Here is a 13,594-nt window from a genome sequence, read left to right on the forward strand (position 1 = left end):
TCTGTACAGGTCCCACCTTCCCTGGAAATGAGCCCAATGATTCAAAAATCTTATGCCCTCCCTCCTATACCAACTTTTTAGTCACTTATTAAACTGTATAATCTTCCTAGTTCTCACCTCACTAACAAGTGGTGCAGGTAGCAATCCTGAGATCACAACCCTGGAGGTTCTGCCCTTTAACTTAGCACCTAACCTCCTGAACTCCCTATGCAGTACTTCGTCACTCATCTTACCCATGTCATTGGTACCTACATGCGCCATGACTTCTGGCTCTTCATGCTTCTGAGGACTCGATCTGAGATATCCCAGACCCTGGCACCTGGGAAGGAACCTACCATCCGTGAATCTTGTTCTCGCCCACAGAACCTCCAGTCAATTCCCCTAATTAATGTACCCCCTATCACCACAGTGTGCCTCTTCTCCCCACTTCCCTTCTGAGTCACAGAAGCAGACTCAGTGCTAGAGGCTCAACTACTATGACTTTCCTCTATTAGGTCATTTCCCCCACCCATGCCTGACAGTATCCAAAGTAATATACAGTTCCTGTTGTTGATGGGGATGTCCACAGGGCTACTCTGCATTGGCTCCTTAACCCCTTTCCCCTTTCTGACTGTCCCCCAGTTTCCTGTGTCCTTTACCTTGGGTGTAACTACCTCACTCTATGTCCTATCTATCATCCTTCAGCCTCTTGAATGATCTAGAGTTCACCCAGTTCCAGCTACAACTCCTTAAAGCAGTTTGTTAGAAGCTGCAGCTAGATGTATTTCTCACAGTTATGGTTGTCAGGGATACTGGAGGTCTCCCTGCCTTCCCACATCCTGCAAGAGGAGCATTCAGCTATCCTGTCTGGCATCTCTACTGTCCTAGTTGAGCAGATATTAAGAAGAGAAGGAAAAAAACTTGAATTTTTCTTACCTTTGCCTTGTCTGAATGAAGCCTCTCTTTGTTGAAGGCTTGAAGAGGAGGTAAAGCCTTAAATCACCACTCTGTCTTTGTCCACTCAGACGATGGCCACTGCACTTGCCCCTGCTTTCCTTTAATTTCCTCTTACTAATCAATCCCAAATGCTGATTAGTTACTGGTCAAAGCTCTATTCTACAAATTGTGTAATTAAAAATGTACTGAGAATATAATAATTCCATTTACCTTCACTGCTGTATACTGTATTTGTGTGATCATTTTGTGTTTCATGCACAGACAGCACATTCCTTTGTGCTGCAGATGCCAACACAATTCCTCCTTTTAAATAAAACTCTTTTTGTTTTTGCTTTTAAAGTGAGCAACATCATATTTTCCCACATTACTCATCATATGCTAAATTCTTTCCCATTCACCCCAGCATATGAATGTTCTCTATAAACTGTTGTATAGTAAAGTAAAATAAAAAGATACTACTGCAGTAATCCAATAGGTTGGGCAGCATCTGTACTGCAAAGTGATAGCTGAGGCCCTGAACACCCATGATGCAACTAGGGGGTCATGACAGCCATTGTGGACAAATCACAGGTTATCGCTATGGCACCCTGACCTTCAGATTGGATATAATTTCAACTCCCCTTCCCATTCCCACACTGATTTGTCAGGCCCTTGGCCTCCTCCACTGGAATGGTGAACCAAATGCAAACTAGAAGAATAACATCTTTTATTTTGCTTGGGTATTTGTATAAACATATAATTTTACAATTTTAGGTAACCTGCACTATCCATGGTCCTTTCCTTCTCACTGTGACATCTCTACTTACCGTAGCTAGTTTCATTCTGATCCCCCATTTGTCCTAACTGCCTACATCTTCTGGTTGTCCTATTCATTAAGGACCCCAAGCACTCAGGACATAACAGGCAACACTGACAAAATGCTGGTAGAACACAGCAGGCCAGGTAGCATCTATAGGAAGAAGTACAGTCGATGTTTTGGGCTGAGACCCTTCATCAGGACTAACTGAGAGAAGAGGTAGTAAGAGAGTTGAAAGTGGGAGGGGGAGGGGGAGATCCGAAATGACAGAAGAAGACAGGAGGGGGACGGATGAAGCTAAGAGCTGGAAAGGTGATTGGCAAAAGGGATACACAGCTGGAGAAGAAAGGGATCATTGGATGGGAGGCCTAGGGAGAAAGAAAGGGGGAGGGAAGCACCAGAAGGAGATGGAGAGCAGGCAAAGAGTGATTGTGGGAGGGGCAGAGAGAGAAAAAAAGGGGGTGGGAGAGAAGATAAATAAATAAATAGATAAATAAATAAATAGATAGATAGATAGATAAATGAGAGATGGGGTAAAAGGGGAGGAGGGACATTAACGGAAGTTAGAGAAATCAATGTTCATGCCATCTGGTTGGCGGCTACCCAGACGGAATATAAGGTGTTGTTCCTCCAACCTGAGTGTGGCTTCAGCTTGACAGTAGAGGCCATGGATGGATATATCAGAAAGGGAATGGGACATGGAATTAACATATGTGGCCACTGGGAGATCCTGCCTTCTCTGGCATAGGTATTCAGCGAAATGGTCTCCCGGTCTACGTCGCGTCTCACCAATATATAGAAGGCTGCACCGGGAGCACCGGATGCAGTATATCAAACCAGCCGACTCACAGGTGAAGTGTCGCCTCACCTGGAAGGGCTGTCTGGGGCCTTGAATAGTGGTGAGGGAGGAAGTGTAAGGGCAGGTGTAGCACTTGTTCCGCTTATAAGGATAAGTGCCAGGAGGCAGATCGGTGGGAAGGGATGGGGGGAACGAATGGACAAGGGAGTCACGTAGGGAATGATCCCTGCGGAAAGCAGAAAGGGGGGGAGGGAAAAATGTGCTTCGTAGTGGAATCCCGTTGGAGGTGGTGGAAGTTACGGAGAATTATATGTTGGACCTGGAGGCTGGTGGGGTGCTAGGTGAAGACAAGGGGAACCCTATCCCGAGTAGGGTTGTGGGAAGATGGGGTGAGAGCAGATGTGCGTGAAATGGGAGAGATGTGTTTGAGAGCAGAGTTGATGGTGGAGGAAGGGAAGCCCTTTCTTTAAAAAAGGAAGACATCTCCTTTGTCCTGGAATGAAAAACCTCATCCTGAGAGCAGATACGGTGGAGATGAAGGAATTGCAAGAAGGTGATGGCATTTTTGCAAGAGACAGGGTGGGAAGAGGAATAGTCCAGGTAGCTGTGAGAGACCGTAGGCTTATAGTAGATATCAGTAGATAAGCCATCTCCAGAGATGGAGACAGGAAAATCAAGAAAGGGGAGGGTGGTGTTGGAAATTGACCAGGTAAATTTGAGGGCAGGGTGAAAGTTGGAGTATAATTTCTACACTCAGGACATAACCTCTTTTCACTGCTACCATCAAGGAAGAGGTGCAAGAGCCTGAAATCACACACCCAACATTTCCGGAACAGCTACCTCACCCTCTTCCATCAGATTTCTGAATTGTCAATGTTGCACCATCAATAACTCTCGGAGACGTGAGTTAAAGTAGGCTTTTATTAGCTGGAAGACAGTACAAGCAGCAAGCGACCACCACACAACATCCTGGAGACTGAGGAAGGAGCAGTGCCTCCAATCGCCTTTTTACCGGGGTCTGTGGGAGGAGCCACAGGAGCAGTCAGAGGGGTGGGGGGGGGAATGTGTCCAGACAAGTATATGTAGTTCACCACAGTCAATTAACTCATGAATTACAATGGGGAGCGGAGCTAAGATGAGTGGCAAAGTTAAGATGGCACTAAATGGCTGCCTCCTCGAGCTCATCTGTGAAAACAACTTAAATTCCACTCTTTAATGTCTCTTTTTTTACTTTCAAGGTGGTTGGGGCTTTTTCGAGGCCCCTTATCTACACTGACACTCAAAACTGTGTCTTTGTCATGGTGATGAGTCCCTGTTTCTGGAACTCGCCAACCGACTGACTGTTTTCCGACATTCTCCAAGGTGCAGTCCTGCATGGCCCTGTAGACGGCCAATTCCAGGCCAATGCCACCAATTTAGGCATCACAGGAGAGCAAATTCAGGATTTTGTGGTGGTGGTTGCTGCAGATGGGAGTCTCTGTAGTTGAATAATATCTCTCTCTCTCTCTCTCTCTCTCTCTCTCTCTCTCTCTGTCTCACTCTCTCTTTCTGTCTCTCTGTCTCTCTTTCTTATATATATATATATATATATATATATACACACACAGTACAAAGCAATGAATTTTAAAACATATATTACTGGAATTAAACCTGATTGTGATTCTGTTTGAAAAATTTGATTCTCAGGTCCTCTAAGTTTTTCCTCCCTTGCTTTAAACCAACATCCTCTAGTTTTAGAGTCCTAGGACAAATAAACCGTGACCATCCACTTAGTCTATGTCATTTGAAAATTTAACTACCATAATTCACATCCTTCCTCAAAGTCATTATATACAGTATATTTTAAATAGTCCTGTTTATTGAAGGAACGGTTGTTTGGCTTACCCCCTAAATCTGGTTTCCTTATGGGGCCAAGTCGCCCTCATAATTAGGACTCAGACTGGGACAATGCACAAAGAAGATGCCTTAAACAGTAGTGGTGATGTTCTGAAACCAATTGATTTTATCCAGGCAATATACATTTAGGAGCACTTCAAGTGAGAGCTCGAAGATACTCCACTAACCCAAAATAACTTCCAGTAATTTTTGGTATTCATATTATAATACTTATATGCAGATTTTTACAATTTCATAATAATTCATCAAAAACCCGGGTTTCTTTGTAATATTTGATTGCTGTTTATATCTACTGTCTGCCATTTCTTCCATGCTCTCTGTAATCGGCTGTGGTGATTTATGCTCTTGTTTTCCTGTCATGACTCAGTTTATCTTATAAGTTCTCCTGCATTTAGCCTGCATTCCAACCTCAATTTGTTTATCTTTGCTACCTAGTAACGTTTTGCAATTTAAGCACTTCCCTAATCTAATTACTGCTATGTCTCTTTGAAAATGACATTTAAACTACCTCCACTGTTTCCCTATTTCTCCATTATCCTTTGCCAGTTTGTATAACGTGTTACCAACTTTACAATTTTTTTATGATTCTCAGAGTTCCATTCTTCACATTCCCCTACTGGCCCTTTGCCACACACAACAGATGAATTGAATTGTCTTCATTACTTACATCCTCACATACATGAGGAGTAAAACTCTTTACATTACATCTCCATCTAAATGTGCAATGTGCAATTTATAGTAATTTGTAATAAATAGTATGTCTTCTTCTTCGGTTGTCCATCAGAATCCGATGGCGATGTCCACTCCTTTAACGGTGAGATCTTTGATGAATATACAGTCCTATTCTGGACCCACAAGTTCTATTGCAGGTGAGACATGTATATGTGGTAGTGGTGGTAGTGATGGCAACCATGGCTGCATTTCTCCTGGCTTTTTTCTTCTGTCTTCTAGTTGTTCTTTCCATCTCCAGAATATGAACCCCATCGCTACACAGCTGTTGCTAAGTGTTACGGTCAGCAGCAACATCCTCCAGGTCCTCGGGTCTGATCTTGCACTTTCTTAAAGCATTCTTCATCTGATTGTTATAGCACTTCTTCGGCCCTCCGGCTGAGTGTTGACCATGATGTAGCTGGCCGTATATCACTCTGCGGGGTAGCCAACATGGGGGCATCCTTATCACATGCCCCAGCCACTGCAACTGACGCTGGGTGATCATGGCCTCAATACTTCTGCAGTTGGTCTTTACAAGTATTTCAGTGTGAGGCATCTGCTCACACCAGGTAATTCCCAGGATGTGCTGGAGGCAGCTTATGTGGAAGCACTCCAAGGACTTGATGTGACAGCTGTAGGTTACCCAAGCTTCACAGCTAAAAAGGAAGGTGGTGACACAGACCGTTTGGTATACAGCAACCTTAGTGGAGGGACGAAGGCTCCTGTTCTGAAAGACTCTATGCCGAAGTCTCCCAAAGGCAGCTGATGCCTGTTTAATGCGGCTCTGGATGTCATTGTCAATGCCGCTATCCTCAGAGAGAATGCCCCCCAGATATTTGAAAGGTGGCACTACTGACAGCTTTTCATCACCAACAGTGAAGGCAGGTATGGTAGGTGGACACCAGTACTCCACTGGCAAACCACTTCTGTCTTGGTGGTGTTGACAGTCAGCCCCATCCTGCTGTACGCTCTCACCACCACAGCAAGGACAGTCTGAAGATCCTCCGGAGTGTGGGCCACAAGAGCACAGTCATCTGCATGCTGCAGCTCCAGGACCTGATCTGTATGGAGTTTGGTGGTTGAGTGGAGCCTCCTGATGTTAAAGAGGTTGCTATCTAATCTGACGCCCATTGCCACACCGTTGCTATCCTCAATCTTGTTGTGGAGAAGCTTGGTAACACACAAGAGGAAGATGTTAAAGAGCACTGGCACTAACACACACCCCTGCCTCACCACTGTGCGTACAAGGAAGCGCTCAGACTCTTGTCCTCCTATGTGCACCCGAGCAGTCATCCCATCATGGAACTGGTGGAGGATATTAACAAATTTATTGGGACAGCCAAACCTGAGGAGAACATCCCATAAGAGCTCTCTTTATTGAATACTTTGGAGAGGTCGACAAAGGCCATAAATATGTCCTGATGTTGCTCCTGGCACTTTTCCTGAAGCTGCTGGGCTGTGAAGACCATGTCGATCATGCTCCTGTTCTTCTAAATCCACACTGCGATTCAGGCAGCATTGACTCGGTGATGTTGTTGATGAGCCTCTGAAGCATCACCTTAGCCAGGACCTTTCCAGCAACAGAAAGGAGTGATATGCCCCTACTATTGCCTCAGATGGCCTTGTCACCCTTGTTCTTATAAATGACAATGATGTTTGTATTTCTCCATTGCTGTGGGATGTTCTCGTCAGTCCAGTCCTAGCTGATGTGCTGGTAGAGGGTGCGCATACAGATTACCCTCCAGACTTCAGTAACTCAGCAGGGATATTGTTAGTGCTAGGGGACCTATTGTTTTTAAGGGAATGGACAGCTGATAGAACCTCCTGGAAGGTTGGTGGTAGACTGAGATCATGGATAGGAGGAAGTTCAGGCAGTTCATCCAGGATGGTGGGGTTTGCGTCAAAATCCTGATTAAGCAGGGTGTTAAAATGCTCAGCCCACCTCAGCAGAACGGTATTCTGATTCTTCAGAAGTGCTTGACCATCTGCTGTTTTCAGGGGAGTAACGGCATCAATTTATTGGGCCATTGATGGTTTTAACAGCATTGTAAAAATTATGCATGTCATTATTATCGGCAAAGGCCTTTTCAGTCCACCACTTATTTTGTATGGCCTGTATTGCCTTTTGCACTTTCCTCTGAGCTGCCTGCCAATGATGTCTGATGTTGATGGATGAAGGGTTATCTAAAGTTTCCCGGTGTACTTTGTGCATGTCCTTAAGCAAAGTGTGGATAGTATCTGAGTTATCGTCAAACCAGTCTTGGTGGTTTCTGCTCTTATGGCCGATAGATTGGGCTGCTGCCTCATAGAGCGCAGAACTGATATAAGTCCATTGTTGTTCCATGGTATTTTCTGAACTCAGACAAGGTTCCACTCCCTTAGCTTCTCTGCTAGGATGCGTCAAAATTCACTTCTTGCTTCTGTGTTTCTCAGGCGGTTGCAATTTAGCCACTTTTTATTGGGTTTTTGCAGCCACAAGGGGGGACGCACTTTCATATGGAGCTTGGCCATCATCATATGATGGTCAGTCCAGCACTCTCTCATGACACGAGTGATGAGAACATCCTTGATATCACTACGTCTCACAATGATGAAGTCGATCATGTGCCAATGTTTAGAGTGAGGGTGCATCCACGAGGTCTTATATTTTGCCTTCTGCAGGAAGATGGTGTTGGTTATGGTAAGATTATACTCAGAGCAAAGAGTAAGTAGCCTCATGACATTTGCATTGACCTTGCCAATACCATGCCTATCTAGCACTCCACTCCATATCCTGTTGTTCTGTCCCACCCTAGTGTTGAAGTCCCCAAGCAAAAAGATCTTATCATTCTTAGGGATCTGGCAAAGAGCTTCATCCAATGTATGTTAAAAGCATTCCTTGGCCTCTTTCTCAGATGGCAAAGTTGGTGCATAGGCACTGAGAAGCGTGGCATAACGTTTCTTTGCCAGGGGATACGGAGGGTCATTAGCCAACAGGTGTTTCTGTGAGACTTGGTAGAAAGGTGTTCTTGATGGCCAATCCTACTCCGTGGAGATGTTTTCCACCTGAGTGGAAGCCTTTCCAGAAGTAGGTGTAACCCATCCCTTCCTCTGTTAAAGAGCCTTCATCCAGGAGCCTGGTCTCACTCAGGGCAGCAAAGTCGATGTTGTAGCGCCTCAGCTCAGCAGCGATCAAGGCTGTTCTCCAGTGAGATCTGTCAGAGATGCCATATGAGTCCAGGAGAATCCTTACATTCCATGTTTCCAGTTTTAAGTTGTATTGTTTCTTGTTTTGACCACAATAGTGGAATAGCCCAATAGCAGCAGTAACCAATCCAGGTGAGTGATTGAATGGGCAATTTTTAGGCCACCTTTTCTGGGCCCTTCCCCAATTGGGGTGAGCAGTGGGTCCCTAAATAGGGCTGCTCAGTCGCACAGGGGTCTGCCGAAAACAGCTGCCACTCAGTCCCAGCTGCTAGCAACCAAATACCCTGTGCCGCTGCCATGCAGGGTTCTGACTAGGAGCTCCCAGTCTATTCATTCCTGCTCCCGTTGCCAGACGCCCCATCACTGTCAGACTTCAACCATATGTAAGGTCCAGATATTGTTCACTGTGGTCAGAGGTGGAGACCTGCGCAAGGAAGATAATAAGGTGCCACAAGAGGTGCGCCATCCCCAGTAGCACTATCTTCACCATGATGAGGTAAATCCTGGTGACTACGGTGAACCCAGGACAATCGGTCCCACATTTTGGCTGCAGGAGGCTGCTGAGTCCTTGGCCTGTTAAGGCCTGCCTATTGTGCACTGCCAGTGCATTGCTTTTCTGTCAGGGTGTGCTCCCTTAACCTTGTCTCAACAGACTTACCACAAGGCAGTGGGGCTATTTACCCATAGCTGGGACAGTGGATATGCCAGGGCATATCCACACAGTGGTGGACCTGCATGCCACATCTCTGGGGCCCACTGCTGCTTCGAGATTCCCTGTAGTTTAGCCTGGGACCATAAGGTACCCAGTTTCGGCGTGTGTCCCCAAGGAGGCACTGCAGGAGTCTTGGTGGTGGAGAGGCTCTGTACTGGCAGGAGGAGGCTAACATACTTGGCTCCTCTTTTCACCCTCTGTTGAGAAGGCTAGCCAGTGGCAATAGCTGTAAGTAGAGAGTAGCAAGCAGAGAACACTATGTGGCATACAGGTGCTAACTACAAGCACATGCACTAACTACAAGCACTACTACACTACTGCACTAGACACCTCACACACACCCTGTGAGCAAATGCTCCACCCACACACAACAGGACAGTCAATATAGCTTAGAAATACAATTGTATCAGTGTGAATTAACCAGTCAGATGGCCTGAAGAAATAGGCTGTCCTGAAGCCTGTTGGTTCTAGCTTTTAGGCTGCCATATCATTTCCCGGATGGTAGCAGCTGGAATAGTTTGTGGTTGGGGTGACTTGGGTCCCCAATTATCCTTCAGGCCCTTTTTACACACCTGTCTTTGCTCCTCTTGGGAGTAAGCACTGCTGATCTACCTCATTTCCTACCTGCTAAAGATACCTCATCTGGTTCCTATGTCCCTTTTACCTACCTCTCTCTGATCTCTTATACTCTCTCAGTGATTTACAATTGGAAACAGTAACTCCTTTCTAAATTCCTCATCCCTACTTTCCATTTCCTACCATCATAAAACCAAAAGATATAGAAGCAGAATTTGGCCATCGAGTTTGCTCCAGCATTTCATCATTGCTGATCCAATTTTCCTCGCAATCTCCTGCATTCTCCCTGTCCTCACCATTCGAGAATCTGTCAACCTCTTCCTTAAATATCCATAAAGACTTGGTCTCCACAGCTGCCTTTGGCAAAGAGTTCCACAGACTCACCACCCTTTGGGAAAAGAAATTTCTCCTCATCTCCATTTAAAAAGGACACTGCTCTGTTCTGAAGCTGTGTCTTAGACTCTCCAACCATAGAAAACACCCTCTCCACATTGACTCTATTAAGGCCTTTCACCACTCGACAGATTTCAATAAAGTGATTCCTCATTCTTTTGAATTCCAGCGAATATAAGCCCAGAACCATCCAACACTCTTCATATGACAAACCATTCAATCCTGGAATCATTCTTGTGAACCTCCTTTGAACCCTCTCCAGTTTCAGCACATCCTTTTGAAACTCCAAGTGCGGCCTCACCAGTGCTTTATAAATTCTCAACACTGTATCCTTGCTTTTATAATCTTGACCTCTTGAAATAAATGATAACATTGCATCTGGCTTCCTCAACACAGACTCAAACTGCAAACTAACCTTTAGGAAATTCGACTCAAGGACTCCCAAGTACCTTTGCACCTCAGTCTTTCATATTTTCTCTCCATTTAGAAGATAGTCAACTCTCATTTCTTCTACCAAAGTGCATGGCCATGCACTTCCCAACACTTCTATCTTCCATTTCTTTGCTCATTCTCCTAATCTATCTTAGTTCTTATGTAACCTCTTTACTTCCTGAAAACTACCTGCCTCTCCATTGATCTTCATATCATCTGCAAACATTTGCAACAAAACCATCAATTCCATCATCTAAATCATTGACATCTAACATAAAAAAACAACACAACCCCCTGTGGAACACCACTAGTCACTGTCAGCCAACCAGAAAAGTCTCCCTTTATTCCTACTCTTTCAATTGAATTGAACTGAAATGACTTTATTACTTCATGTACATGAGGAGTAAAAATCTTTACATTACATCTCATCTAAATGTGCAATGTGCAATTTATAGTAATTTATAATAAATAGTATGTACAATGGGATAGTCAATATAACATAGAAATATAGTTGTGTCAGCATGAGTTAAGCAGTCTGATGGCCTGGTGGAAGAAGCTGTCCTAGAGCCCATTGGTCCTGGCTTTTATGCTGTGGTACTATTTCCCAGATGGTAGCAGCTGGAACAGTTTGTGGTTGGGGTGGCTCAGGTCCCCAATGATCCTCCGGGCCCTTTTTACACACCTGCCTTTGTAAGTGTCCTGAATAGTGTGAAGTTCACATCTACAGATGCACTGGGCTGTCTGCACCACTCTCTGCAGAGTCCTATGATTGAGGGAAGCCCATACGGCAGTGATGCAGCCAATCAGGATGCTCTCAATTGTGCCCTTACAGGAAGTTCTTAGGATATGGGCCCACACCAAACTTCTTCAACTATCTGAGGTGAAAGAGACGCTGTTGTGTCTTTTTCACCACACAGCTGTTATGTTACATCCTTGGTGATGTTTGTCAAGGAACTTAAAGCTGTTCACCCTCTGAACCCCAGATCTATTGATGTCAATAGGGGTTAGCCTGTCTCCATTGCTCCTGTAGTCATCAACTAGCTCCTTTGTTTTCGTGACATTGAGGGAGAGATTGTTTTCTTGACACCAATCCTCTCTGTAGGCTGCCTCATTATTATTTGAGATTAGCCCAAAAAGTGTAGTGTCATCAGCAAATTGGAGCTGTGGGTGCTGACACAGTCATGGGTATACAGACAGTAAAGGCGTAGTACACAGCCTGGAGGGTCACCTGTGTTGAGGGTCAGAGTAGTAGAGGTGAGGGATCCCACTCTTACCACCTGCTGACGATTCAGCTACACAAGGCAGGGTGAAGGCCGAGGTCTCTAAGCTTCTTGTTGAGCCTGGAGGGAATTATGGTGTTGAATGCTGAGCTATAGTCCAAGAACAGCGTTCCCACATAGCATCCCTCTTCTCCAGATGTGTAAGGACAGTGTGTAGCACTGTGGCTATTCCGTCATTTGTCGATCTGTTGTGTTGGTAGGCAAATTGTAGGGGGTCCAGTGCAGGTGCTAGCATGCTGCAGATGTACACTTTGACTCCTTCCAATGAGACACTTCTGTAATACCATGGGCTCGTACCTTGTTAAGTAGCCACATGAGAGGCACATGGTAAAAGGCCTTCTGAAAATCCAAGTACACAACATCAACCAATTCTCGTTTATCTATCCTGCTTGTTATTTCTTCAAAGAATTCCAACAGATTTGTCAGACAACATTTTCCCACAAGGAAATCATGCTGACTTTGACCTATTTTATGATTCGCTTCCAAGTACTCTAATACCTTGTCCTCAATAACAGTAAGCCGGGAAATTATAGGCCGGTAAGTTTGACATCGGTAGTAGGTAAATTATTGGAAGGAATACTAAGAGATAGGATCTACAAGTATTTGGATAGGCAGGGACTTATTAGAAAAAGTGAGCATGGCTTTGTGCGTGGTAGGTCATGTTTAACCAATCTATTAGAGTTTTTCGAGAAAGTTACCAGGAAAGTGGATGAAGGGAGGCAGTGGATATTGTATACATGGACTTTAGTAAGGCCTTTGACGAGGTCCCACATGGGAGATTAGTTAGGAAGATTCAGTTGCTAGGTATACATGGAGAGGTAGTAAATTGGATTAGACGTTGGCTCAATGGAAGAAGCCAGAGAGTGGTAGTGGAGGATTACTACTCTGAGTGGAGGCCAGTGACTAGTGGTGTGCCACAGGGATCAGTGCTGGGTCCATTGTTATTTGTCATCTATATCAATGATCTGGATGATAATGTGGCAAATTGGATCAGCAAATTTGCTGATGATACAAAGATTGGAGGTGTAGTGGACAGTGAGGAAGGTTTTCAAAGCTTGCAGAGGGATTTGGACCAGTTGGAGGAATGGGCTGAAAAATGGCAGATGGAGTTTAATGCAGTCAAGTGTGAGGTATTGCACTTCAGAAAGTCAAACCAAGGTAGAACATGCAAGGTAAATGGTAGGACACTGAGGAGTGCAGTAGAACAGAGGGATCTGGGAGCACAGGTACATAATTCCCTAAAGGTGGCATCACAGGTGATTAGGGTCGTAAAGAGAGCTTTTGGTACATTGGCCTTTATAAATCAAAGTATTGAGTATAAGAGTTGGAATGTAATGGTGAGGTTGTATAAGACATTGATGAGACCGAATTTGGAGTATTGTATGCAGTTTTGGTCACCTAATTACAGGAAGGATATTAATAAGGTTGAAAGAGTGCAGAGAAGGTTTACAAGGATATTGCTGGGACTTGAGAAACTGAGTTACAGAGAAAGGTTGAATAGGTTAGGACTTTATTCCCTGGAGCGTAGGAGAATGAGGGGTGATTTGATAGAGGTGTATAAAATTATGATGGGTATAGATAGAGTGAATGCAAGCACTGAGGCCAGGGGAGAAAAAAAAACAAAGGTCATGGGTTAAGGGTGAAAGGGGAAAAGTTTAAAGGGAACATGGGGGGGGGCTTCTTCACGCAGAGAGTGGTGTGAGTGTGGAATGAGCTGCCAAATGAAGTGGTGAATGCGGGCTCACTTTTGACATTTAAGAAAAACGGACAGGTATATGGATGAGAGGAGTTTAGAGGGATATGGCCCGGGTGCATGTCAGTGGGACTAGGCAGAAAATGGTTCAGCACAGCCAAGAAGGGCCAAAAGGCCTGTTTCT

General features: G+C 44.8%; 2 protein-coding genes across 3 annotated transcripts in view; one reads left to right on the top strand and one right to left on the bottom strand.

The window, feature by feature from the left end:
• LOC132379183 (tissue-type plasminogen activator-like) overlaps positions 1 to 13,594 on the bottom strand; it is a 313,799-nt gene that overhangs the window by 149,792 nt on the left and 150,413 nt on the right. The gene's annotated exons all lie outside the window — the stretch shown is intronic.
• Positions 4,981 to 13,594, top strand: part of LOC132379182 (uncharacterized) — a 30,611-nt gene continuing 21,997 nt past the window's right edge. The window contains exon 1 of the mRNA XM_059946855.1: positions 4,981 to 5,296. The gene's annotated coding sequence lies outside the window, so the exon portion shown is untranslated. The remainder of the gene's footprint in view (positions 5,297 to 13,594) is intronic.

Source organism: Hypanus sabinus, chromosome 21 (assembly GCF_030144855.1).
Source record: "Hypanus sabinus isolate sHypSab1 chromosome 21, sHypSab1.hap1, whole genome shotgun sequence".
Lineage (NCBI taxonomy): Eukaryota > Metazoa > Chordata > Chondrichthyes > Myliobatiformes > Dasyatidae > Hypanus > Hypanus sabinus.